At 35.7% G+C, this 24,989-nt stretch overlaps 1 long non-coding RNA gene across 5 annotated transcripts in view; it reads right to left on the bottom strand.

Moving 5' to 3' along the window:
- The window catches only part of LOC120887689 (uncharacterized), a 43,192-nt gene that overhangs the window by 5,789 nt on the left and 12,414 nt on the right, over positions 1–24,989 (bottom strand). For all 5 annotated transcript variants that reach the window (XR_013426440.1, XR_013426443.1, XR_013426442.1 and 2 more), the window contains exons 2-4: positions 8,379–8,591; positions 5,606–5,673; positions 3,826–3,898 (exon numbers count right to left, since the gene is read on the bottom strand). This is a non-coding gene — a long non-coding RNA (uncharacterized LOC120887689). The remainder of the gene's footprint in view (positions 1–3,825; positions 3,899–5,605; positions 5,674–8,378; positions 8,592–24,989) is intronic.

Raw genomic sequence — 24,989 nt, 5'->3', positions numbered from 1 at the left:
CAATCAAGCAATAACACATTTTTAAATCCAGCACTTATTTTTATTACCTAAAATTTTAAGATGATTTTTTTTGAACAATCCAAGCATTTGTTTTCTTTTCCCACCATAATTAATATACTAGTAGTTCTGAACAACTCTAATAGATGCATAATGAAAATCATATGTAATTGTAAAATTCTTAAAATTCTCACATTACTAAAAGTAAAAAAGAAGCATTGAAGTTCATTTTAATAATATGCTTTATTTGGTCCAATACCTTAAAATATGTTGTATTCTTCTTACCCCTTTAGAATCCTGTCTGTATTTACACTGACAGCACCTTTTAACTCGGACTATCCACATTTCAAGTACTCAACAGTCATAGGATTGTCCCTCAAAATTAGCAGGAGATTGGATCCAGGGCTGTCCAGCAGATATCCAAACCCATGGATGCTCAAATCCCTTTGTGTTGGTCTTGGAGTAAAGAACAGTAAAACATGATGTCCCTAAAATGCTCCTTTATATTCCCAAGAATCTAACCCTCTCAAGGGAACAATGAGTGGGCCCCAGCCAGATGGTCAAGATAAGTGTTACTTGAAAGACAGGGACTTTCTCTCAGGCATGCTGAGAATTAGGAGAAATTAGTGTTATCTTAGAAAGCTGCTTTCTTGCATGTATGTCAAGTTCCTTGGAATGCTGGTCACATCATGCAAGGAAGCAAGCTAATGATGTCACTGCTTCTGTAGCCTGACTCATTGATTCTCCTCTCCCTGCAGTAACTACCATGGAGCAGAGAGCTGTGGAGGGGATCAGTGCTCATCCAGCCAGCTGCTACTGGACAAAGCACAGTGAGGGACAGAGTCACTGCTTTCTGGCAAAGCACCATAAAGGATAGAAGAGCTATGTTTCCAGCCCCTCACCACTGGACCTTCCACATAAGCAGTTTTCAATAAACCTTATGTCTTGCACTCTGTCTCCAAGTCTTTCAGCAACATGTCCCACTGCCTAGTACAATGGGACTGTGGAGTGTTATGTAAAAAGTGCACCCTTATGTAAAATGCAGTAGTATTTGCATAATGCCTAAAACCCTCCTAGGCTGACTTTAACTGTCCTCTGTATTGAACAGCATGGTTCTAAAACAGATGAACTTCTCCTTAAGATAGGCAACCGCCCACACCCAAACTGTGAAGTAAATGGTTTTTGGTCATCTCTCAAGACAAAGACAGATTAAAATAAAGATTCAAATAAGAACTTAACAAATGGGATATTTAAATGGTCAGAGATCAAGTATTCAGTCTTATTCATCATCAGGGAAATGCAAATTGAAACCATCATGAGATACTGCAAATCTACTAAAATTGTTGAAATGAGAAAGATTATCTCAATGGTTGTTAAAGATATGGAGAAACAAGACCTCTCACAACACTACAAGTGAGAGTATAAATTGGTACATGAGAAAATACATTGGTAATGCTTATAGAAGCAGAGCATGTATCCTATTATCCAATAGAAGAGCACACATCTGTGAACACAAGAGTTCCATAGCAGCACTGTTCATGTGGTGCCAAATCAGAAACAACCTAAATGGCCTTTAATGGCAGAAAAGGTAAACACATCTCAGACGAGGCATACCTGTAATGTTCTATGTACAGCAACACAAATAAATGAATGATGAATCTCACAAACATAATATTACATGAAGGAAGCCACTCAACATATATTATATAACTCTTTTTAAGAAGACAAACTAAAAATCCCTGGTAAACGAAGTCAGAAAGATTACCTTTGGAAATTAACACCTTTGAAAGGTCATTTAGGAAGTTTTTAGGTGTTATCGATGCTCTATATCTTGATTTGGTTAGTGCAAAGCTGCCTAAAATTCACACAACTCTATCTTATGATATTTGCCTCTTTCTGTGTCTATTATATTCCAAATAGAATGTTTACATGAAAAATCTCCGGTTATGTTGGAGATCTTAAAAAAAAAAAAAAATGCTTAAAGGAGAGAAACCCTTGGGCAATTCCTGGGAGTTGCACTGAGTAAAAACCAGAGTCATGGGTCAAAGAAAGGCTGGAGCCAGTGGGTTATTTTGGTTTCAATGCCTTGATTACTGCCTACCCTAAAACTGCCCTAAAATAATAAAGACATAAAATAATGATACTGCCAGCCCATGGCTGAGGGGAATGGGCATGGAAGGATGAGTAATATAAAATTGCCAGCATCTTGATAAAGCAGAGCACCAGATAAATACATGTGCAGAATAGTCTCTACTCCCTGAGAATTCCTCCCACCATTTTGCATACTCAGGCACCAGGAATTTCAATGAAAAGACTTCAAAAATATTAGTGAATACACAAGGATGCTCCCTGAGGGTCACTGTTGCTAGACTGAGTGGGATGGGGGCATGTGTCTTCACCACTTTTTGGCTTCAAAGACTGTCCTGAGGCATGTATCTCTATCACCAGGAGAGGCACATTACTGGTCGGTAGATGACATGCCTTGGAGAATGTGAATTCCTGAGAAAAAAGAAATAAGAAGAAATAGGAGGAGCTCAACTCCAATAAAATAATGTCAACAAATTGGATAATAAGTATCACATGAAGTAAACTGAACAGTTAAGTGGAGAATTTCAAGTTTGCATAATGAATATCTTAAATAGAAAATGGAAGATACTGGTATTATAGACCATACATAAGAAGCTTTCGGTAGAAACAATATTGCTTATACATTTTGCATGTGCTTTTATTCTAATAGCAGCTCTGTGTTTTCCCCTTAAAAGCTGTCTTGTTTTCATTCCTTTATATGCAGCTTGAATGACCACTGCAGAATCCCATTGTCTGATAAAATTTTCTCTTTGCAATTTTGCAGCTCTGTATGTTCTATAATGTTGTTGAATTATAATTGAGGCACATTTCTTAGTCTGAAATGAAACAAATGTTCTGTGCATTCTGAAAGTCGCCTGAATGAGAACAGCAGCCCTCTGCATTTCTTGCATTTGTCTCCTTACCACCCACCCTCTGTATGATGACTGGATCTTAATAACTGCCTTTCGTAACTGAAGGAATTGTAAGTGATGCTGTTAGACCAGGACGCAAGAAAAGACCACTGACTCCAATTAAAATCAAATTAAAGCAAGCTTATTATTTCAACCAGCCAGGCTGCCTTTTCCTCCCAAAATGGCAGGAACAAGACAGCAGCCCCACCTTTCCTACAGCCCAGCTTTATAGCCCAGAAAAGGGGGGTTACAGATAACAGAACTCTGACAAGCATCACACTAATGGTAGTTTACATTTTTTGCTGGCCCCAACATCAGAATTTATGAGGACCATTAGAGCCTCAGAGAGGGTCATTGTCTGGCCAGGGAAGGCCAAGATTTGTGAGGTGTCACTAAAGTTTCAGAGAGGGCTGCTATCTGGTCAGAGAGCCAGGCATGGGTGAGTTCAAGGCACAGGCAGGCATTCCAAGCAGGTTCAGAATTTGCAGTAATTTATAGTAAAGCCAAAATTAGCTTTTCATGGCTTTGTGGCAAGATGGCTCCCAATTTTAATAAAAGATCAGGTTGGGTCTATCATTCCCCCCTTTTCTTATGTGTCCCTTTCAAATCTTTGATAGGGTAGGGGAAGAGCACTGAGGGAATTTTAATCCCTGAGGTAACAGTCTCCAAATTTTTAAAACTCACCCTAAACCAGTCTCCCTGATTTTACCTGACTTAATTAATTACTTATGTTGATAATCTATTTATTTTTGGCTCCATTGTTGTAAGAAGAGAGGCGTCACTCATTTTGGCTTCTTCTGAGCTGAGAGAGGGTGACGTGAGGGGGCACGGCGTGAGGGACATGAGTTACCTTTTAGAAGTCAGCTCGGTTTGAAGTCTGGTTGGGGAAGAACAGGTTGTAAAGTCATCTGGCGATGGTGCTTCTATGAGAGAAACAAAAACCATGAGTACTGAGTAAATGTTGCAGCAGCTGGAACGTGTCACTGTATAGAAGTTCCCTCACCAGGCTTTAACATCCCCAGTTATCAGGACTGTAAGCATAACATTTAACTTTTAGTGTTACAGATGTCCTTCCCCATAAGATACAGTTTAATAATTTAATGTCATCTGATCTTGCAAAATTCTTTTACTAGTATGAGCTCTGTGTCTAATAGAGAAACCTTTAATTCTGTTACTCAGGGCTGGATAATCATACTAGCAAACACAAAGCCTACCTGTGTAGGTTAGGAATATCTGTAGGCCTTAAACTAAAAACTTCTGTCTCTGGCAGCTCCTCTTGATAGTCTCTTTTTATAGTTATCAGGCATTTCTGTCTGAGAATCCTTCTTTGTAGCCTTCAGTCTTACTTATTTTGGGAGGCTAACATAAATTGTATACCTTAAATAATAATAATAATTATTATTATTATTATCATCATTATTATTATTTAAAATGCCCAGGAATGGCTGTATTTTGGTTTTTAACTGTCTTTGCTAAGTGTTTAAGATGAAGCAGTCAAACTGACTTTTGTTTCTATCTATTGTTAACAGTCAGCTGAGCTTTTATGGGAGTCATTCCTGGGGAAACTTCTCAGTTCTGCTAGTGCCATTTGCGCTAGGATGGGTCTAGGTCTTGCTTGACCATGTGGCTTCCCTCAGAAGCACCAGGGATGTCTCCCTTCTCTGATGACTCTCCTCTTCATAGCAAATGCACTGATTGGTTTTCTGTTCTCCAGTGGTCTCATTAGTCTCCCTGATTGGGAGGTTATGTGGCCCAGAGTTGCAAAGCTCTTTGGAGAAGTCCCCTGTTCCCTGGATTCAGACTGACTTAGAGGGCAAGAGCCAAATATTGGTTTTTCTGGCCCTTTTAATTTAACTTTAATTTTAAAACTTAATCTTAAGCATCCAGCAAATAAATTTTAACAGCCTTATATTAAGAGTACTGGGCTTTAATGTCTATAACTTTATAATTATTCATCTTTTTATTATTTGGGATCTGTATTATCCTATCACCTTGTAGGTGATGGCTTATTATCTCAAACTAACCCATGTTGTGTTCTTAAAGCAACACTTCTGTAAACATTAACAGGGAATCTTTAGATCACTTATAAGAAAATTACAAAATAAAATTAACAAGAGTAAAAACACATAGTTCGTGTAACAGCTACCCTGAATTTTTGGCTGAGTTATACATTATATCCTCTGTTTGAGATCCTAGTAATCTTGACAGAAAAAAAACAAAAACAAAAAAACAAACTTTTGAACATAACTTTAAATGAACTAAAATCTGGCCTACTGCTTTCATAGTCATTCTCACATGTAGTAAGATGGGACACAGAGTCTCATCTCAGGTAAGGCAGGGCTCTTTATAAATCTCAAGTGTTTTAGTTCTAAAGTTGATCTTTGTATTTTTAAATATCATTTTACAAAGTTTACATAAATTGTTTGAGGTCACATGAACATTAGCTAACACCATATGATATCACATTTAAAACATGAATTAAAGAAAGGCTGAAAGTTTTTAACCTTTACATAGATTAGGCTCTCATTAACTTAAACATACATTTAAATTGTTCCCCAATGTAAGAAGTAACATAAAACTTTACATATCTTATTGATAACAGGTAAATAAATCTCCAATATATTTTTTACCATACAACTTCAGAACACCAGCTTGATATAATGCTCTTTCAAAGTTTCTACCTTACAGACTTGTATACCTGGAAGATATGAGCACATTAATAGCATCATAATTACATTGATGTTTCTACATTAACCAAGTTTAGCTTTTAAAGAAATGGCAGTACAGTGCTCTAAAATAACAGTTCTTATTTAACCAGTTGTTTAATTTTTATGGTTGCTTGCTCTAGAAAAAATAAAACTTAATAAACACAATGTTATGGGTAAACTTATGTTTTAAGAAATTTTTGTCTCTTTAACACATGACTGATTTTTACAATCTTATACAGACTTTAGTACAAACTTATACAGACCTTAGTAAATCAATCAGATATCTAACAAAAGTACTCATGAATGAGTAATCCCATATCAAATTTACTTTACTTATTTATCAAAATATTAAACAAATGTATTGAACAGTGTAAACCATTTTTTGTTGAAGGAAAAGTCCTAGAACCAAGGCATATTAGACATTTTATAGACATTAACATTTTATGAGTTTTTTGAACACCTAGAAAAACTTGTAAGCTTAAATTTAAAGACATTTATTTTTATCTGTTTATCCAATTTAAATTGAACCATTTAAATCACATGAATTAAAGATCTTTGGATCCATTTTTTTAAATTTGTTTTTATGAGTGCTCCTTATATATGTTAATTTGTATATCATATATATGATATACGGACATATGTATATATAGACATACAACACATAACAAAAGTGTGCACACATAACAATAGTAAAGGCCTTAGTAGCTTTTCGCAGGTGAAATCTCCATTGCAATGTTTCAAAAACTCCACAGTTGGTCAAAGATAGGACTGATCAGAAAAACATTAACCTAGGTCTGTAGGGTCAAAATCATGAGCTCAAAAAAATACAGAATCTAAGGAAAAAAACAAGAGTCCTAGTAAAAATGACTGGCCAGTAATTAGTAAATACCATACAATTTACTTTTTTTTTCCTTAGGTCTCAGATCAGTCTCCTACTGAGCTTGCAGGCTTCTTTCATTTGCATTTCAACATAAGTCCTGGCTGAGGTCTGGAAGGAGCAGGGAAAAACTGCTATTCTGAGCAGACACCTCAGGCCTAAGGCATTTTAACTATAAGTCATAATTTTCAGGTTCGAATGTTGAAAATTATGATACAAGTTTAAGATACAATTCACAAAATTTTATATCTTTACATCTTGTTTTGTCAACAGATACCATACTATGATTTACTATCCTTGTCCAAATTAATGCACTGGTACACACAGTAACATTTTCCCAGGCTACCCAATTCAAAATTGGTGAAAAAAAGACTGAATGATTGGGAAGTTACTTGCCAACTTGGAAGTAGAGTTCTTTAGTTTTCCATCCTAAGTATTTAAGTTCTCTGGCATGAATTATCTGAAATCATAAACTAAACAATTACCTAAACCCAACTTTTAACTGCAGCATTGTGCAATGCATCAAAAACCCATTCAGATACCAGATTGTTACAATAAAACATCATCTTTTAGACACACATTCAGCCAAGATCATTCCCAAGAAAAAATTTATAATATCAACAGACTATTGCACATGTCTTAAAGGGTCAGAAACAAAGACACAGGACAGACAGAGAGGAGCTCCAGACTATGGCTGACAGACAGAAACCTTTAAAACAGAGCAGATAAGAGAAAAATCTCCTACACCAGTGGCACCATAGATGTCCCCACAAGGGGACCAGATGTTTTCACAGAGGGGCAACCTGATATATAAAATCAAGGGTCTCCATGGTGACTTTACTGCATTAAGTGTCTCCTTTTTCTTTTTCTCTTTTTTTTAAGAAGACAGAGGTGGCATAATCCTTACAGTGCAAGGAAGGAAGGCAGGAATTCCCAGAAGCAACAGGGCTTCCGCAGCTGCTGGGAGTCCCTCAGTCCCTCCTTTTACTTACAGCATTAGCTCCTCTGGTTCGATTCCACCCCAGGCACATTCCATCTCCTAACATTTCAGTAGTCAGTTCTCAAAAAGTTCTAGGGGTGGGGGGGGTATCAAAATTTGTAACTGAAAGTTCAGTTCCTGACCTTAGAGCCAATTAATGCCAATTTAATAATGAGGACAGGGTTTTGAGAAAAAGAAAAAGGGAGTTTTATTGCTTTGCTAACAAAGGAGAAACACCGGGGACTCTGCCCAAAGGTTGTGACTCTCTTGATCTGGAGGGACAAGGGGTTTTAAAGGAGTCTCACTTGTTAACCTGGGAGATACTCAGTTCTTAGACCCCCAACAGGCATTGCCCTCTGCAGTGGGTGTGCTCCAGCAGCCAGCCAGGGGCTTCTCTCCTCCTGCTTAACAAAGGGGGGTAAAGTTTATCACAGTTCCTTAAAACACAGTCCAAAGCGGTGTCAGGCTGACTTGCTTTATTACCCATTTTCACGTCCAATATCTTTAAGTTTTTACCATGGAAATCACACAACAAAATGCACAAAAACAAACAAACAAAAAACATATAGAACACAGAACAAAACACAAGAAAACAGAAACCCGGCGCCGAAACAGAAAAACAGAGAAGCAATGCAAAAGCTCCGGGGTAGGAATGTGTGCGTGCCCGTCGGCACCTCTCTACCCTTCCAGAGGAATTCCCTACAGAACAGAACAGAAGACAGAACGATTTCTCCTTACTGTCCGGACAGGAGTATATGTGAGCCTCGCCAGGCCACCTCTCTGTCATCAGAAGAGATCTCCCTTAACCGGATATCAGATGTTATAAAGGCGCCACTTACCTATGGAGGCCTCCTCCACCAGGTGCTTGCTGATAGTTTTAGTGCGGCAGTTCACTGCAGTGCTCCGGGGACCAAAGGCTCACTCCTAGGCCTTGGAACGTCTCAAGTTGCACACCCCCTAGAGTGGCTCTCCAGCCCGGAGCCTGGATCGAAGGCCGGCTTCAGAATTTCCAGCAGTCTGGTCTTGTGGTCTGGTCGGGCAGGGTCATCTCGCTGGGGAACTCCAAAATGTTAGACCAGGACGCAAGAAAAGATCACTGACTCCAATTAAAATCAAATTAAAGCAAGCTTATTATTTCGACCGGCTGGGCTGCCTTTTCCTCCCAAAATGGCAGGAACAAGACAGCAGCCCCACCTTTCCTACAGCCCAGCTTTATAGCCCAGAAAGTTACACAAAAGGGGGGTTACAGATAACAGAACTCTGACAAGCATCACACTAATGGTAGTTTACATTTTTTGCTGGCCCCAACATCAGAATTTATGAGGACCATTAGAGCCTCAGAGAGGGTCGTTGTCTGGCCAGGGAAGGCCAAGATTTGTGAGGTGTCACTAAAGTTTCAGAGAGGGCTGCTATCTGGTCAGAGAGCCAGGCATGGGTGAGTTCAAGGCACGGGCAGGCATTCCAAGCAGGTTCAGAATTTGCAGTAATTTATAGTAAAGCCAAAATTAGCTTTTCATAGCTTTGTGGCAAGATGGCTCCCAATTTTAATAAAAGATCAGGTTGGGTCTATCAATGCTTCTTTGCACAAAGTTTTGCATGATATGTTCTCTGAATCCAAATAACAGTTTACCTGAGAGAAAGGAATTTTCTTCTCATCATCACAGTTCTAAATCTCCTCTGAATAAGGGTGGCAGCTAAATGCATAACTTTTAAAAGTCTCCTAGTTTTCCCCTTCCCCCTCACTTTCTCTTATATGTAATTTTGTATAACAATAAGGGTAAAAAAAAAAACAAGAGAGAAAAATGAATTGTAGTAGATGGGGTAGAGATAGGAGGAGAGGGGAGGGGAGGAGGGATAGTAGAGGATAGGAAAGGCAGCAGAATACAACAGATACTAGTATGGCAGTACGTAAAAAAGTGGATGTGTAACCGATGTGAATCTGCAATATGTATACAGGGTGAAAATGGGAGTTCACAATCTGCTTGAATCAAATGTATGAAATATGATATATCAAGAGCTTTGTAATGTTTTGAACAACTAATTAAAAAAAAGGAAAAAAAAAAAGTCTCCTAGTTTTCATGCCCCTAAAAGTAGCCTGAAGGTGTACTGAAGAATGCCTAAATTGGTTATACCTCTGAAATTGTTTGTTTCTTGCCTTCACTACTTGGTATCTTTGCTGTACTATTTTTGTTGCCTTCTTTAACTTATTAAAATACATTTGCTGCCTGTATCTTCTATAGCATGACTGAATAAGTGTTGTTGCAACCTGCATCTTTCTTAGAGTTTGTCTAACTCTTGCTCCTCTAAAACTTGCCTGAAGAGTATTAACAGCCTTTAAAGTTGCCAGGTACTTTTCACGCTAAATTTTACCTTGACAGTATGCTCTGTATCTTACTTGAATTGCAACAGCTGCTCTTCTCCTTGCATGGTATCTTACTTTTTTTTTTTTTTTTTTGACTCTGGAAAAAGAAATTTAATCAGGCATTCAAATTGAAACAAATTCAAAATTATTTTCTAAGAAATTGAGAAGTTGAAAAATAGCCTAATTAAAACCACAAAACATTTTTTTTTTATATAGCAAACTTGTATCTCGGAAGGGTGCACATTTTAGAATTAACTACAAAGTTTGAAGTTGTTATATTATTGATATTTAAAAATGATTCCACCCCAAATCCCCATTTGGCCTTAATCAGAATTCTCTCTCCCCATAAGCCCATTGCACACCACGATGCGTGAATGGTGGACTATATGTTACTCCTGGTTTCTGCATTTGCCCACCTGGATTCTATGAAGTCAATTTTGATAAAGGTAATAGTTTCTCTTTAAGAATCAAGTTTTACATTTTAAATGTTTGATTCAAATAAGTACACTAAATGTGTCATCCCTCTATATGTAGGATGTATCCCTCAGGGTAAAGATGACTGGTATAATAATTGAAACCCCCATTTGAGTATAGCTTAACACAGCAGAATGTTATTTTTGTTCACAGGACTCTCCAGTGCGGGATTAGGGGGTTAGTGGATAGTACAGCCCTTCTCCATGCAGTGATTCAGGGAACCAGGCACCTTCCACTGTGCTCCCGCCTGGAGTGTTGGAGCTCTCTAGGTCCAGTCAACAAAGTAGAGAAGGGAGATTGCAGTAGGTACTTCTTTAAGGACCCCCCCCCCAAAAGAATGCTAGCCCCCAGAAGTGACCCACAAAACTTCCACACCTATTATGGGTAGGAATTAGCCTTCTGGTCCTCTCTGAATGTAGCCAGAATGTCATCCTGGCTGGACAACTGTCTTCCATTGACCACTCTTGTTATGGGAGGGGATCATGGATTTTTGTGAACAGCTGGAAATTTGATATGCCCTGTGTAAGTTTTGTGGGTGAGCTTATCAGGTCACATCAAACAACGTGCTCCAAATTGACTGACCTAAAGGTGTACTGACTCCCAACTCAATACTTGGCTCACAAATCACGTCCCTTAGAGGTTACATGCCTCCTTTTTAGCATTGCAGCAATGGTCAAATTTTGTTCTTAGAGACTGGATTCAGACTTGGCCTTACAATATTGCTGAACAATTCATATTCTGTACAAGATAACAGTCTATTTTTCCCAGTTCACATCTTGTAAGTGGGAAAACATTTAGAAGTTTCTGCAAAGTGTGTGTCTTTGATGGAGCTATCTTTGCATCTAGAATGCTAATTTTATGAAAAGAGCATTGTTTGGGGCTAATGAAAATGTTTTTAAATAAAATGATGAATATTATTTGAAGAAGTGACACTTTAGTGATCAGTTAGTACCAAAATTATAATGTACAGTTTCTTTTTTTTCTTTTTAAAGAAAGAAAAGCTATGTAAAAAGCCCTCAGCATGAGTCAGAATAATAACTTACGGCAGTCTGCTATTTTATGACATTCATTATCTAATTGTCTGATTTTACTCTCAACAGCCTTTTGAGATATGGAAAGTATTATCCATTTCATTCCCAGATAAACATAGTGAGGTTTATAGTGCTTGAGCAGCTTAACACAAATTCACTCCTTTCTTATGTCCATGGTGCAACCTAGGATACCTAATTCAGATCCCAGTTCCCCATGAGGGACTCTGGACTTGAGCAGGTAACTTGCTCTATTTTTGCACCATGTTTTTTCCTTTGCTAAATTTGGAAGGAAGTCATTGACCTTCCTGTCCTGACCCCTGAATTAACTGAGATAATATCCAAAAGCATTTCTACATTTTTTTAAAAAATAGTCTTTTAAAAATCATAGCATTAAACTGAAAACAATTTTTAAAAACATGTATTCATGAAGATTGAACTCTAATAACACTAATAATAATGACAGACAGTAAGTAAAGTTATTGATCGTGAATCCTCTTTTGGTCTAAATTTAGCATTTGGCATCTCTGCTAAATTGAGCATTTCTTCCTGTATGTGTTATTAACCCTTTATTTTTCTTTAAGCATACATTTCTTTTTAAGTTTTTTTTTTCAAATTTTGTATTTCATATTTTAATCGTAGTAAATATTCATTTTTCATGTCATAATTTTATAATAGAGATGAACATACATATATATTGGTACCCATCTCATGATTTTCATATGACTAAATTTGAGAAAATATGGAATTATGAATGAATGAATAAATTGAATGAGTGAATAAAAAAATAAGTGCATGAAATAGAAAGGACATAATTCTGAGTTTTGAACCTGCGCAATCAAATTGCCTATCAGAAATTTGTAAATAACTAACTGAGTGTTATTGTATATGGTAGTCACTTCTTGCACCAAAAGCTTAACTGTCTCTATTATATTTTACTGTCTGTATATTATGAAGGTAAAAATGTATCTTGATTCACATTTATCCTAATATTAGTATCAATGATATTTAAATAATTTGTTCATTGAATAATTTTGTCTTTGATAAAACTCCTACCATATACATGTCATATATTTTTAAAGAATGAGCTTTTATTGCAGCTCCACCCAGTCATTACTGCCCCTTTAATTGGATATAGTATTTTCTGATTTTTGGAAATTTGAATTTTCCATGCAAGATTATCATTACCATTGGGGTGTTTTGGGAGTAGTAAGTACAACATCTGTTCAGATGTCTGCAAGGCAAGGAAGCTAAAATTTAGTGCTTCAGTGACCTTTACATACTACTACTTTGTAATATAGGTTTTATAGTGAGTTATGTAAAGATATAAGCAAAACCAAAATATGTTCATAAATTCTTTAAAAGCATATATATTAGCTATACAGAGGACAGAAGATAGTAGAAATATAATAAAAATAAATCTCATTAAACTCATGCCCATTTATTATTTATCAAAATGTTACATTATGCTTTTTTCTTTATCATTTTAGAATGATCTACATAGAGCCATTCAGCATATGTAGTCTGCAATGTTTAACCAAGTTTTGATTTTGATATCTACATTACTATGCCTTATCTTCACCTGATAAGCCTTTTTAATTATAGTTTTTAAAGTATTTTATTAATAGTTGGCTAAAAATAAGCAAACATGTATTCACCATAAAATACAGTAGGCCTCTTACAGAAGTAAAGTAAAATCATTCCTTTAGTCTTACAGACAAAACGGAGAGCACATATATTATTTGGTGTTGATATTTACTGCATGTCTCACATTTTCCCATATGTTGTAAACAGTCAAATTACAAGAATTTGGACAGCATACTGTATTTTGTCAAACAAGAATTTTCTTTCCAATCACTGACATAAAGGTGCCCTAATCTTTTGACATTCTTCAAGGCAGAAACACTGTTGAGAAAACTGCCATTGCCTATCCGTGTCTCTGCCTCATCTACAAGATGTTTTCTTGTGCAGTCAGGTGGAAAGCAAGGGCAGATCTCCTGACAGTGCAAGGCAACACCTGGCATTTTGCTTTATTACAAAAAAAAAATTAATTTGCTCTTTTGGAAGTCACACTTTGACAATTATTGAGTAATCCATTGTGCAGTGCTATATTGTACATATGGAGTCATGCTGATCCTCAGCAAGAGAAAAATATGTGGCTATCAAAATACAAGGTAGAATAATGTCTCTTTTGCAGGAGTTGTAGATTTCTGGTGTAATTGCTGTGCAGTGGATTTGGATAACATAGGTATGGTAACTATGTTAGTAGTTTGTGGTTAATATCACTATGGAATGTACGTCAGGTGTGTTTTATTGCCTTATTTTTTATTGAAAAATAAATATTTTGTGATATCTAATATGTAAGTATAAAGTGTCCATCTAAATTTTACACAGCACCAGCTTTTTAAAATCTTTCACAAACTGTCTTTATGCTTCATCCAGTAAATATCTAATTGAATAATATGAAACACTAAAAGTGATAACTTTCTTTCTAAAGTCACTAATAATTCTTAATATCCATATAATGAAATTACTTAAATCACTTAGGGTTTTCTTATCTTACATGAGGAAAATTATTTGAAATTTTGTATGTACAGTATATATATATGCTAATTTTTTTAGTTGCTTAATGATTACAAAAATTAAAATTAATGATATATAGGTAAAATGTGGGAGTCTATTAAAATGAATGTTGTAAAGAAATAATTGTTTGAGGGGGAGCAGCTTAGTGTTAGAGAGCTTGCTGAGCACGCACAAGGTCCTGGATTCAATCCCCAGCACTGAAAAAAATTTTTTTTGAAATATTTAATATCAAAATAAAGATAAATTATTATTTTAAATATATTTTTTAGTAGTAGATGGCCACACTATCTTTATTTTTATTTATCCTTATGTGGTGCTGAGGATCAAACCCAGGGCCTCACACATACAAGGCAAGCGCTCTATCACTGAGCCACAACCCCAGCCCAAGATGAATTATTTTTATATCATGACACTAAGTAGTACTTTAGTTCTGGAGATATCTTCATTATAATAAATCTTCATCTAGAGTAGGTTTTCTCTTTACTCCCACATTCTGCCTAGTACTTCTAGTTGGGTAGTTTTTTATTTCCGGAGAAGCAACTAGATAAATTTTGCCACATTTTTATGCCAAGGGATGCAACAGCCCTAGAGAAAGGTTTTCACTATGTGAAGTTTCCACTGTGTAATTTATTCATCATTGAGTAATGTTTTTTGCTTTTATTTATTGTTATAATTGCTGTTATTTTTGTTGTTTGTGTATCAGTTTTAGACCATTGGAGGTTTTGATATGTGGACATATCTCTTGTAAATGTCATTAATATGTGGACATATCTCTTCTGTGCAAGTCATGTGAAATTTAACGGAGTAAAATGTCATTGTTTTTAATCACATGCTTATTAATGCATTCTTAAATTATGACATCTACTGAAAGCACCTGAAAGGGAATACAAAAAAAAATGGAGGCAGAACTTGTGGATAAGTGATGCTTTATTGTGCATCTGAGGGGTATGTCTTTGTGGGGAAAATGGCGGCAGGCCAAAGGAGGGTCTGGGTTTTATAGCAGAACCAGCTCATGAAAGGAGTTAGTGACTTTGGCAGGCCCTTTTGAGGGGCAGTGGGTAGATCCAAGTCATGGGAGGAGTTTTGGTGGCAGGGTCATTTAGGGCAGGGCAGGAAGGCAGGTAGGGGATTGGGAGTGTAAGTTCTTTCTGGGATTATTTTTCATATCCTCTATCCAGAATGGAGAGACTGAGGGCAGATTGATTTGTTTATTCTTCTGTAGCATTACAATATCTTCATAAATCATAAACATCGTGATATAGAAGAAATCATAAGATTCACAATTAGAAGTGCTATTATCTGTAAAGAAGGGTATGAACAGTGTTATTTTAGTCATATTATACAGGCTGCTTTATTAAAGAGTTACACCATGTGGAATATAAAGTATAAATAAATAAATAAATGCAACTGAAACAGACAGAAACATGTGGGCAGTTTGTTCAGGATTGGTATATTAACTTGAAATTCTTGAGGACTGAATTTTCACATATTTTGTTTTCAGCCTTTCTCAAAATGTGATTTCCATCTTATTGGTTCAAGATGGCTGGTTCTACCCTTGCCATTACATCCTAACTCCAGTCTTTAGGAAGGAAAATAAGATGTAACTGAATATTTGCATGCATGTTTTAGGCTAGAAATCAGTTATGTATCTATGCATGACTGATACAGAGTCCCTGCAAAAATGTGGTCTAGGTAGCCAACAGTGTGCCCATTTGAATTTTGTACTATGACATAAAAAATAAAATCTAGATATGGTAGAGCAATTAAATCTTTGGCACGGACAAGTCATAAAAGTTCATGTGTTATTAGTTGTTTAAAACTCAAGGCTATCATAGTTTGGTGCCCTTGAACAACTTTTGTACATGTCATAAAACAATGATAATGTTAGTCACCTTACAAGTTTTTTTAAAAAATAAGGATTAAATTACATATGGTTATAAACTGTATTTGATTTAAGAATATAAAAATAATATAACATAAAACTACTAATAATACTATAAAATTTCATAATTCTCTCTATAATGAACAACAACTGAATTAACTAAACTTTCTTGCATCTTTCTTCCAGACCTACCCTGCTCCCTTTACCTCTCATTTTTTATGCCTTGGGAACCTTCTTCTTCTTCACCCAAGTATTAATTAAATGACACGTTTACTTGCTCATTGGGCCCCTTCCATTCACAATATTACAATATAATGCAATTGCTGTTTTATTGTCTATATTCTTCAATTGGACCTTAGAGATCAAATAACTAATGGGATGCCATAGGATGTAAAACTCATCAGTATGAAGAAGGGAAAAAAAGCTATATTTATATAATTACTAATTTAGCTGTTTTCAATTTGAAAATGTATATTTTCCTTAAGCAAAGTAGAAGCAGCTTAGCTTAATGCTTTGAAAGAATAATGAGCAAAAATAGACAAAAATGCATCATTAATAACATCCAACTATGAGCCTTATCAAGAGTTGATTTGAGGGCATGTTTCTTGCTGTGTGTCCCTTCAAAGCTGCCAGTAATGGATTTACTTGGATCTAAAACTGTGAGGGCAGGAACTGTGCCTGTTTGTTCATTTTGCTTGTGTTCTCAGAACGTAACATGGTGTGAGATATACTTATTCGGTATTTTTCAATCTCAGTACTTTTACTGAGTGTTGTATGCAGGTTGCCTTTTCCTCTTCTCCCTATTTGTAATTTATAAAATCACAGTGATAAGCATCCATATGTCTAAACGTTTTTTTCTAATGTTCAGTCATCCCTTCTTGATACATACTAATATTGGGGCTTATTTGGAATTACTACAAATGTCCTGCAACATCTCCTCAATAATCCACCAAAGGAAGCAGTAGTATATTCTGTGTGGGAGAAGCATCATGGAAAAAGAAATGCATTCCTTACTGATATTCTCAGAATAATTATCTTACTTTATACAAATTATGGATGAAATGTGACTAAGAATGTATACTATGTAAACATACTCAAATATTCAAATAAATGTATGTGTTATATTTAAACATAGGTTGAGTTTCTCTTATATGAAATGCTGGAACTCAGATCCCTGATACTTTTTGCATTTTGGAATATTTGCATGTATATCATAGGATACCTTGAGAATGGGAAGGAAGTTAAAACAAGAAATTTATTTGTGTTTCCTATATACCTTATACACATAGTCTGAAGGTAATTTTGTAAAATATTTTAAATAATTTTGTACATGAATAATTGTAATCTCTTTCTTCAGTCTCAAATTTGGGACATGGACAGGGTTAAATACAGGATGAATCTAAGGCACATGGACTGAGATTATGGGAAAAAATGTGATTTTGCAGAGAGAAATCAAGTGTCAGCCACAAGGGTGTGTGCCTGTAGTCCCAGCTAGTAGACAGGCTGAGGGGAGGCAGGAGGATCACTTGAGCTTAGGAGTTCAGGGTCAGGCTTGGCAGCATAAAGAGACTGTCTCTCTTACAAAACAAGTTATAAATTGTTACCTAAATTGAGAGAATGAATATTCATCAGTGCAAAATAACTGATGCATGCTGAGGACAATGCAAATAAAAATTATATTTTCATTAACATCATGTTCTATGATAATTCTTCATATTTCCTAAAACATTTTTATTGCCATGGCATTTAGGCCTCTCCATAAACCATAGAGCAAAGGGCTCACTCACATTATTTATTACATTGTCTTCTAGAACATCATTATTTAGTTCTCATCCTTTTATCAGTACTTATCTGACCATGAAGGAAGCTGGATATAATTTAAGTCAAACATTAAGAAAATCTATATAATGTAAGTTTTAAGACATAGCCACAAATGCCAAAATTGAATAAGCAAGGAATAATATTTAAAGTAGTTACTTTAGGGATTATGAGATCAGCAGTTTGTCTAGGTCTGGTTAATAGACATACACCTGTTTTAAAGCCTGAATATTAACTTTAGCATATTATAGTTCTGAAATATTAGCTGGCAATAATTAATGAGGCAATAAGTTGTATTTTTATAGGCTACGGGATATTTATCATTTTTTCTCTTCACTCTCATATTTAAGGAGTTAATTAGGTCTGTCAGTAATTCAAATATCCTTGGAAAAATCTATTTTAATAATTTTTTTAACAATTATCCATAAAGGTAAATGTAGTCTTAGTCACTAAAGTCCAGCATAATTGGCTGGCTTGGGTTTTTTATCTGCTGTCTAGCATAAGTTTCTGTGTGGTCAATTTGTTGCTCAGCTATTTGGCTACCTCAGTCACGGGAGCTGGTGATAACTGACTGGTGACAAACCTCAAGTCAATGTCCAGTAGCTTAGTTTCTTTTTGGAATGTACACAACTATTACAGGGTTTGAGTGGGGCGTGCCTGTCAATCTATATTAGCAAGATAATATCCATAAGCCAATCATCTTCTGCCTAGTGTAATCATACTGTGAGGAAACTTCATATGTTCGTTGCTGTTAGTTGCAACTGAAGGCTTTTCTAACAGTTTTTTTCTTTTTTTTATTAAATTTATTGTCGAAGGATAACCCTGATGAGAAAAGAAAGGAAAAGGAAAAGCATAGAAAAAGATGAGAACCAAGAAAGAGAAAAGCATCCAGACATGGCCCATTCCTGTAGCTGCATTTGTCTCCTGCTGTGGTGAGCAGGCAGTCACTGTTGACTAGTCTCTGTCACTAGGGTTCTGATCTGAGCTGGATGTGGGGAGCAAAGCAGCCATGGGGCAGGAGACCTCTCTCAGAAGGGGAGAAGAATTAGGCCTTTGCACCAGTGGGGGGGTGAGGTTCTTTGCCTCACCTCTGTTGGCCCCCAATTTTCTCCTGATGGCCCCCTCTGCGACTGTGCCTGTCTTAGGTTGTCCCTCCCTTGAGGAATCTTACCCGTCACTGGCTAACCAGCCATTCTCCGGGACCAAACAGGGTGATGTGGACTGTGCATGGCATCGTCCCTAAGAGGGCTCTCTGTCTCCTAGATAGATAATGCCCCCATGGCCTCCATGCCAGCATTTACCCTAGGATCAGCAAACTCAGGTTTCTTCTCCATGGAGGGCTCAGCTCTCAGCACTGGGCTGGTAGGAATGCGTTCAAGAAGGAAGGAAACAGGCCATAGAAAGACAAACTATAATATAGTGACAAAGCTGAGAGAGACAAATGAAGAGAGATCCCTCATACAGAACTGGTCCTTAACTGGTGTTACTCATATCTGGCCCATAGCTTCTATCCATACGGATGCAGAGCAATCCATTATTTTAACACTGTCTTTTTCTCAAAAGATACTTCCAGACAGTCTGTTTACCATAGAATCAATATATAAGTATAACTGACCATTACAGTCAGGACAATTAATTTAGTTTCATGGATAAACTTTCCAGTCCACACTGCAAGACACATTAAAGGTGGACCTGGAAAATGGGTCCATACAAGTCTTTTTATAATTTTTATTTACCTGACAAGCTCGTGAAGCTGCATGGCTATAAGCTCTGTAGCTGGAAATTGACCTTCCTGGGCCAGGTTTCTCAGTCATTATCATGATGACTGGTTTAAACTCTCCAAACTCTCCTTTGATATCTGATTTAATTTACTGAATCATGTTCAGTAACATTAACACTCTCAATATTACAATTTAAGAAAAAACTTTTAAAGAATTTTGTAAAATCGAGTGTCTCTCTGGGATCCTGTATTCCCCCTTTTCCTTATTTAATAAAATTGAGTAAAGGCTTGGCATAAGTCATAGTATTATTAGTTTAAGTTATAGATAATAGTATAAGTATTTAAATGACTAAGAATAGATTTACCTTTTATTGATTTTTTTTATATAGACTAGTAGATCCATCTTAACAATTTAGAAAGAATTTTTAATCTTTTTGAGAGAAGGTCTCAAAATCTCTATATTTTAGAATATTATCCTTTAAATAGGTATCTCTTAATTGCCTTTAAAAAATATGATAAAGGTTATTTTTTGTGTAGGGAGCCATATATAAATCTAACTGTATTTTTTATGGACAATAGATCTAGTTAGAGAACTTATATAATATCAATGAATTTTTTTTAAGTTTGTGATCTTTATTGTTTAAAATTAATATATAACTTTAATTTGGAGAACATTAGTCTTAATAAAATGTTTTTTTTTAAATTTTATAATTATCTAACAAACAAAATATGTAAAAATTAGTATCTCAGTGTCTTAAAATGAATCAATTTTAGTCTCTAAGGACAATTGTAAAAATCGGGATTTAAGTTAGTAGTTCAATATACTTAATGTTTAATCAACAATGTGAATTTATTTACCAAAATTAATCTTTATCTTAAACAGTAAGAATTATTAGGCAATAAGGATGTTTCTTTAAAGAAATAAACTCACATTTTAATAGGTGTTTATCATGTCAAAATATGGACAAAATTTTAGCTCACATTAGTATAGTTAAATATAGGAAAATAACCTGAAATATCCTTAAATTAATTATAGTCAGTTTAGTATATATAAATCTCTTTTTTAATTGTTTTATCTTTTTACATCATCTGTTTAGATAACAATATAAAAATCTTTTTTACTTAGGAAAATGAATATAAAGACCTTGTTTTACCCAAAGATGATTTTTTTCTTCTTTTTAGGATCCATGTGTGTTTTTTGTTGTTGTTGTTGTTGTTGAAGCATCTTTTTCTTTTAGAAAAATTTTTTGGTTATACTTTGGAAAAATTTCTGAAAACCTTAGAATTTATAAACAAATTATTATACTTTGATAAGAAATATCAATGAAAATATAGTTAAAATCCTTAGATATTTTGTAGACATAATTATAATTATATTATCTTATGAGTTTGAACAGTAACTTTGAGAATTAGAAACTACTTGAAGACTGTATTTTTACTTAAAAGTAAATTTATACTAAACACATTTATCTCAAATATCTGTAACTGAAAAGGCAGAGTATCTGATAAATGTAAATATAAAACATAAATTATGGGTTTTCTGTTGAAGAAAAACAATTAGGCAAATATATATTAACTAATCAATTAGGCATGTGCTAATTATTCTATAGATTAACAAATATAGGTTATCTAAATATCTAAAAAATATATATTAAGAATAAGAACATAAATTATAATTGTATTAACTTTATATGTAACCACGTGGTCTTAAAATATTTGGATCTATTTTAATTTATTTTTAACAAGGAGTGAACTCTTCTATGTGACGTCACTTGATGTAACTGAAATAAAATCCTTGTGCATACATATTTACTTTTTATAGTCAGAAATGAGAATAAGGATTTTTTGGTCATCATAGGAACATTGTTGGCTTTGTTCCTGTGGCAAGCAAATGCATCCTCATAACCTCCAAAATTAAAAGTAAAATATAAAGAAGTATGTTTGATATCTCTCATCAATAGAACATTATTTAGTAACACAATTATAGAGAAAAGTCAGGTTATTTAACTTAGAACTAACTTAAATTTAGGACTGTAACATAGAAACCTGTGGAATTAAATTTTGTCTGAAAAAGATATCTTTCGTTAGCATTTACAGGTAGGCATTTTTAAAAATACAGGCTCTGAGCAGCTCCGGTAGAAATCTGAAACACAGTAGTACAGGTTAGTGGCTGGAAGGTGGGACTAGAAGTCCTGTCTGAGTGACTGTGGAAGAACCAATCGGAAGCCCGCAAAAGTGTGGGAGGTGGGACCAGGAAGCCGCTCTTCCAGCCAGGCACCCCATGGTTACCATGGTGATGCAAACAACATGGAGTCTGCTGCCCATTTTCGGGGCAAAAGTTCCCCAAGTTTTCCTAGCCGATTGCATTTTGTTTGATTTTGTCTGCATTTTCCCCCACCTGGCCAAGATCTTACTGCAGTAGCAGCTTGTTCTGTCTCTGCGACCTGCGGTTGCAGCTCGTGTACATCCTGTACTTTTTTCTGTGGCACGTGGGTGTTCCAAAGGTTTTTTACCAGCGAACACTAGCATTACCATCAGATCTTAAATTAGTCTGTGTTTGGCATTTAGGTCAAATAATTCAAGGGTTAAAAGCACTGCCAGCTGCAGGGGCTAGGACCCCATAGTAAGCCGCTTCCCCATAGTGAGCAGTAAGCAGCAGAGGCTAAAGTTTCTTGTCCCCAGTGGCTGAGTTACAGCCAATCTGATTCAGAGGACAATCATGTAGTAAAAAGGTCCATACATACTTTCTGAGTATTGACAAAAACAATAGAAAATTGAAACTTATTTTTCTCCAGGTAAACATCACATTTTTTCTCCCTTTTTCTCACTCTCCTAGTGCAAACTTCTAGAACATAAAGGCCAAAAAAATCTCTCTTTTTTTTTTATGTGATGCTGAGGATCGAACTCAGGTTCTGCCCATGCTAGGTAACCACTCTACCGCTGAACAACAATCCTAGCCCCCAAAAAATCTTTTATAAAGATTTATAAAAACAATTTTAAAAAATCCACAAAAGCACGCTTTCCATGGAGAGGACTCAACTCAACAACATAGCCCATCAAAATCATCTTAATAACTATATTTATTTAGAGTCTCTACAATTATACCCCAGTATTAAAAATTTTAACATCACAGATTTTCCTTTTGTCTAATTCACTTACTTTCTATAATTCTGCCCACAATACTCTGCAATCCTAAGCATGCTTAACTTCTGGAGAGAACTTTCAACTTAAGAGCCAGCATTTGTCGCTTTTGTCCCAGCAGCTTAAAGACCTTTCGCCCCACGTTGGGCGCCAATTGCCGGGTTTCTGTTCTCACGACTAAAAGACTCAGGGGTCACTCTAGTTAAACTGGGCTAACTGGGCTGCATGAAATAACCACACAAGAGACACAAATACCTTTTTCTTTGGGGTTGCTGTGACAGCTCCTCTGACCTTAAGAGTCTGCAGAAAGAGAGAGCAAGAGCATGCGCTGACCCCTTTTATTGAGGAAAAGCTATTCAAATGAGGCAAGGGGTCAGGTTTCAGGGGGCTGAGTCTGTTTTCATGATGTCTACTGTCAGCAGGTTGACTGACACTTGGGTAGGCCTGTGGTGAGCCGTTCCTGCGGACTGTGGTCGCCATTACATGATGGCGCTGGCTCCGTTGTGGTCTGTGAAGGACAACTCCATATCAAAGAGAGTTGGCGTGTTCCCAGCTCCTTATCAGAGAAAGTTGGCGTGTCATTTTCTAGCACCCTGTGAGAAGGGTACACGTGGCAGCTTTGCATTGGGGTTCGCGGTGCTTTATTAAGGCTGGGAGGGGCATCCGAGGTAGTAGTAGAAGAATTATTAGAAGAATATCAAGGGCCTGAATAAACTGCTGAAAGAAGATTCCTGAGTCGCGTCTTCCTTGCGGGCAAGGGGGGTCGCGACATAGGCCACAACAGAAACTACCTATTTAGGCCACTCAAAATCATCCACTGTCTATTTCTTTATTTATCTGATTGCATATTATCAAAGTATAGTTCTGATTACAATTTCCCTTTCCACACATATGATTTAATAAGCTACTTCCTCAGCATTACACTTTGTATCTTGGTCATACTTTAGTTTGCTAAACATAGATATAATTTCTAAAACTGCACAACTATGGAAGCCCTCATGAATTCATATATCCAGCTTTCTAAGAGAAAGGTCTAAGACACTGCACCTCAGGCTGATCAAGGTAAGGTTTTTGATGTACTAAGTGGCTAATCCCCACCTCAATTTTTTCTTTGATTTGGCTTTTTCTTTGAAATATCAAAGGATGAGGTTTTGATTGTTAGCTATGTGCAGTAATGTCTTTCCTAGGCACTACTCATTTAAAGGTAGCCTCAGTGGCACATGGGATATTGGAAGGTGATGGAAGAGGCTGGGGTTGGGGGAAAGAAAAAGCCTGGATCAGTTAACAACAAGCCCATTCAAAAATGACAACTGGGAATCATTCTAACAAATATTTGAGAAACTGTAATGAAATCTAACCCAATTTAGCCTCATTAAGAAGCTCCCCCAAATCTATTTTTGGAATCATCCTCATTTTCTTTGTTTTATTTGCCTTTCTTACAGGTAATTACATTTATGGGGAAATGATCATTTAGAGTTGATGACTATGCATAATGTGAAGCCATATTACAATTTGATTTTACTAAATCATAAAAATTGTAATGGACTCTTTGACTATATTTACTCTAATTATTCTTAAAATTTCCTAACTTCTGCTTAGTATCCTAGCATCATGGAAAATATTGGAGGAGGAAGTGTTCTTAAATCATTATTATGCAAATAAAAAGTATCATTAGTGATGTTATTGAATATGTTTCACTCATTTAAGGATGTATGAAACATTTATAGAAAAATATCTCACAATTATTAGTATTTTACCCTGTGTTTACAATTACAAAAAGAATTTTTGTCTTCCACATTGTGAATTGCTTTTTTACTTTTTTTGAGAAAAAATTTTATTGCTGCTGTCATCGTTTTTAATTTTAAAGAAGTCAAATTTACCCATTTTTTCTTTTCTCCCTCATAATTTTAGTGTTATATCATTGTATCTATCATAGAGAAAACTATATAACCCCTTAAGAAATGAATTAGTTACTCTTATCATCTTTGCAGCATATGGGCCTTCTAGTGATAGTGCTCAGCAATTTGACATTTATATTCTCAGTGGATATATTCCCATTATTCTGAGTATAAATCAGCTTTGATTATACCCTGTGGCCACCTGACATAACAACTCATTAAGTTCCAAAGCAGAAGATCAATGGTAATTTCTGAAAGGCAGTGGCAGTAAAGAAGGAAACATAAGTATTAGTGTCTTGAGTGATGAAATTTGCCATTTATTACTTCTGTAGTAAACAGAAAACAAATCAGAACACACAGTTTCTTTGGAAGGAAGGAAGGAAGGAAAGAAGGAAGGAAGGAAGGAAGGAAGAAAGAAAGGAAGGAAGGAAGGAAGAAAGGAAGGAAGGAAGGAAAGAAAGAAAAGAAAATCAGAAAATCATTACAGATATTATAAAAGAAAACTACTATTCTTAAAATTTAGAATCTTGAGGAGAGGTGGGAA

Source organism: Ictidomys tridecemlineatus, chromosome 10 (genome assembly GCF_052094955.1).
Source record: "Ictidomys tridecemlineatus isolate mIctTri1 chromosome 10, mIctTri1.hap1, whole genome shotgun sequence".
Taxonomy (NCBI): domain Eukaryota; kingdom Metazoa; phylum Chordata; class Mammalia; order Rodentia; family Sciuridae; genus Ictidomys; species Ictidomys tridecemlineatus.
The sequence above is the reverse complement of the archived record's forward strand: the minus strand, read 5'-3'. Positions and strand labels throughout refer to the sequence as shown.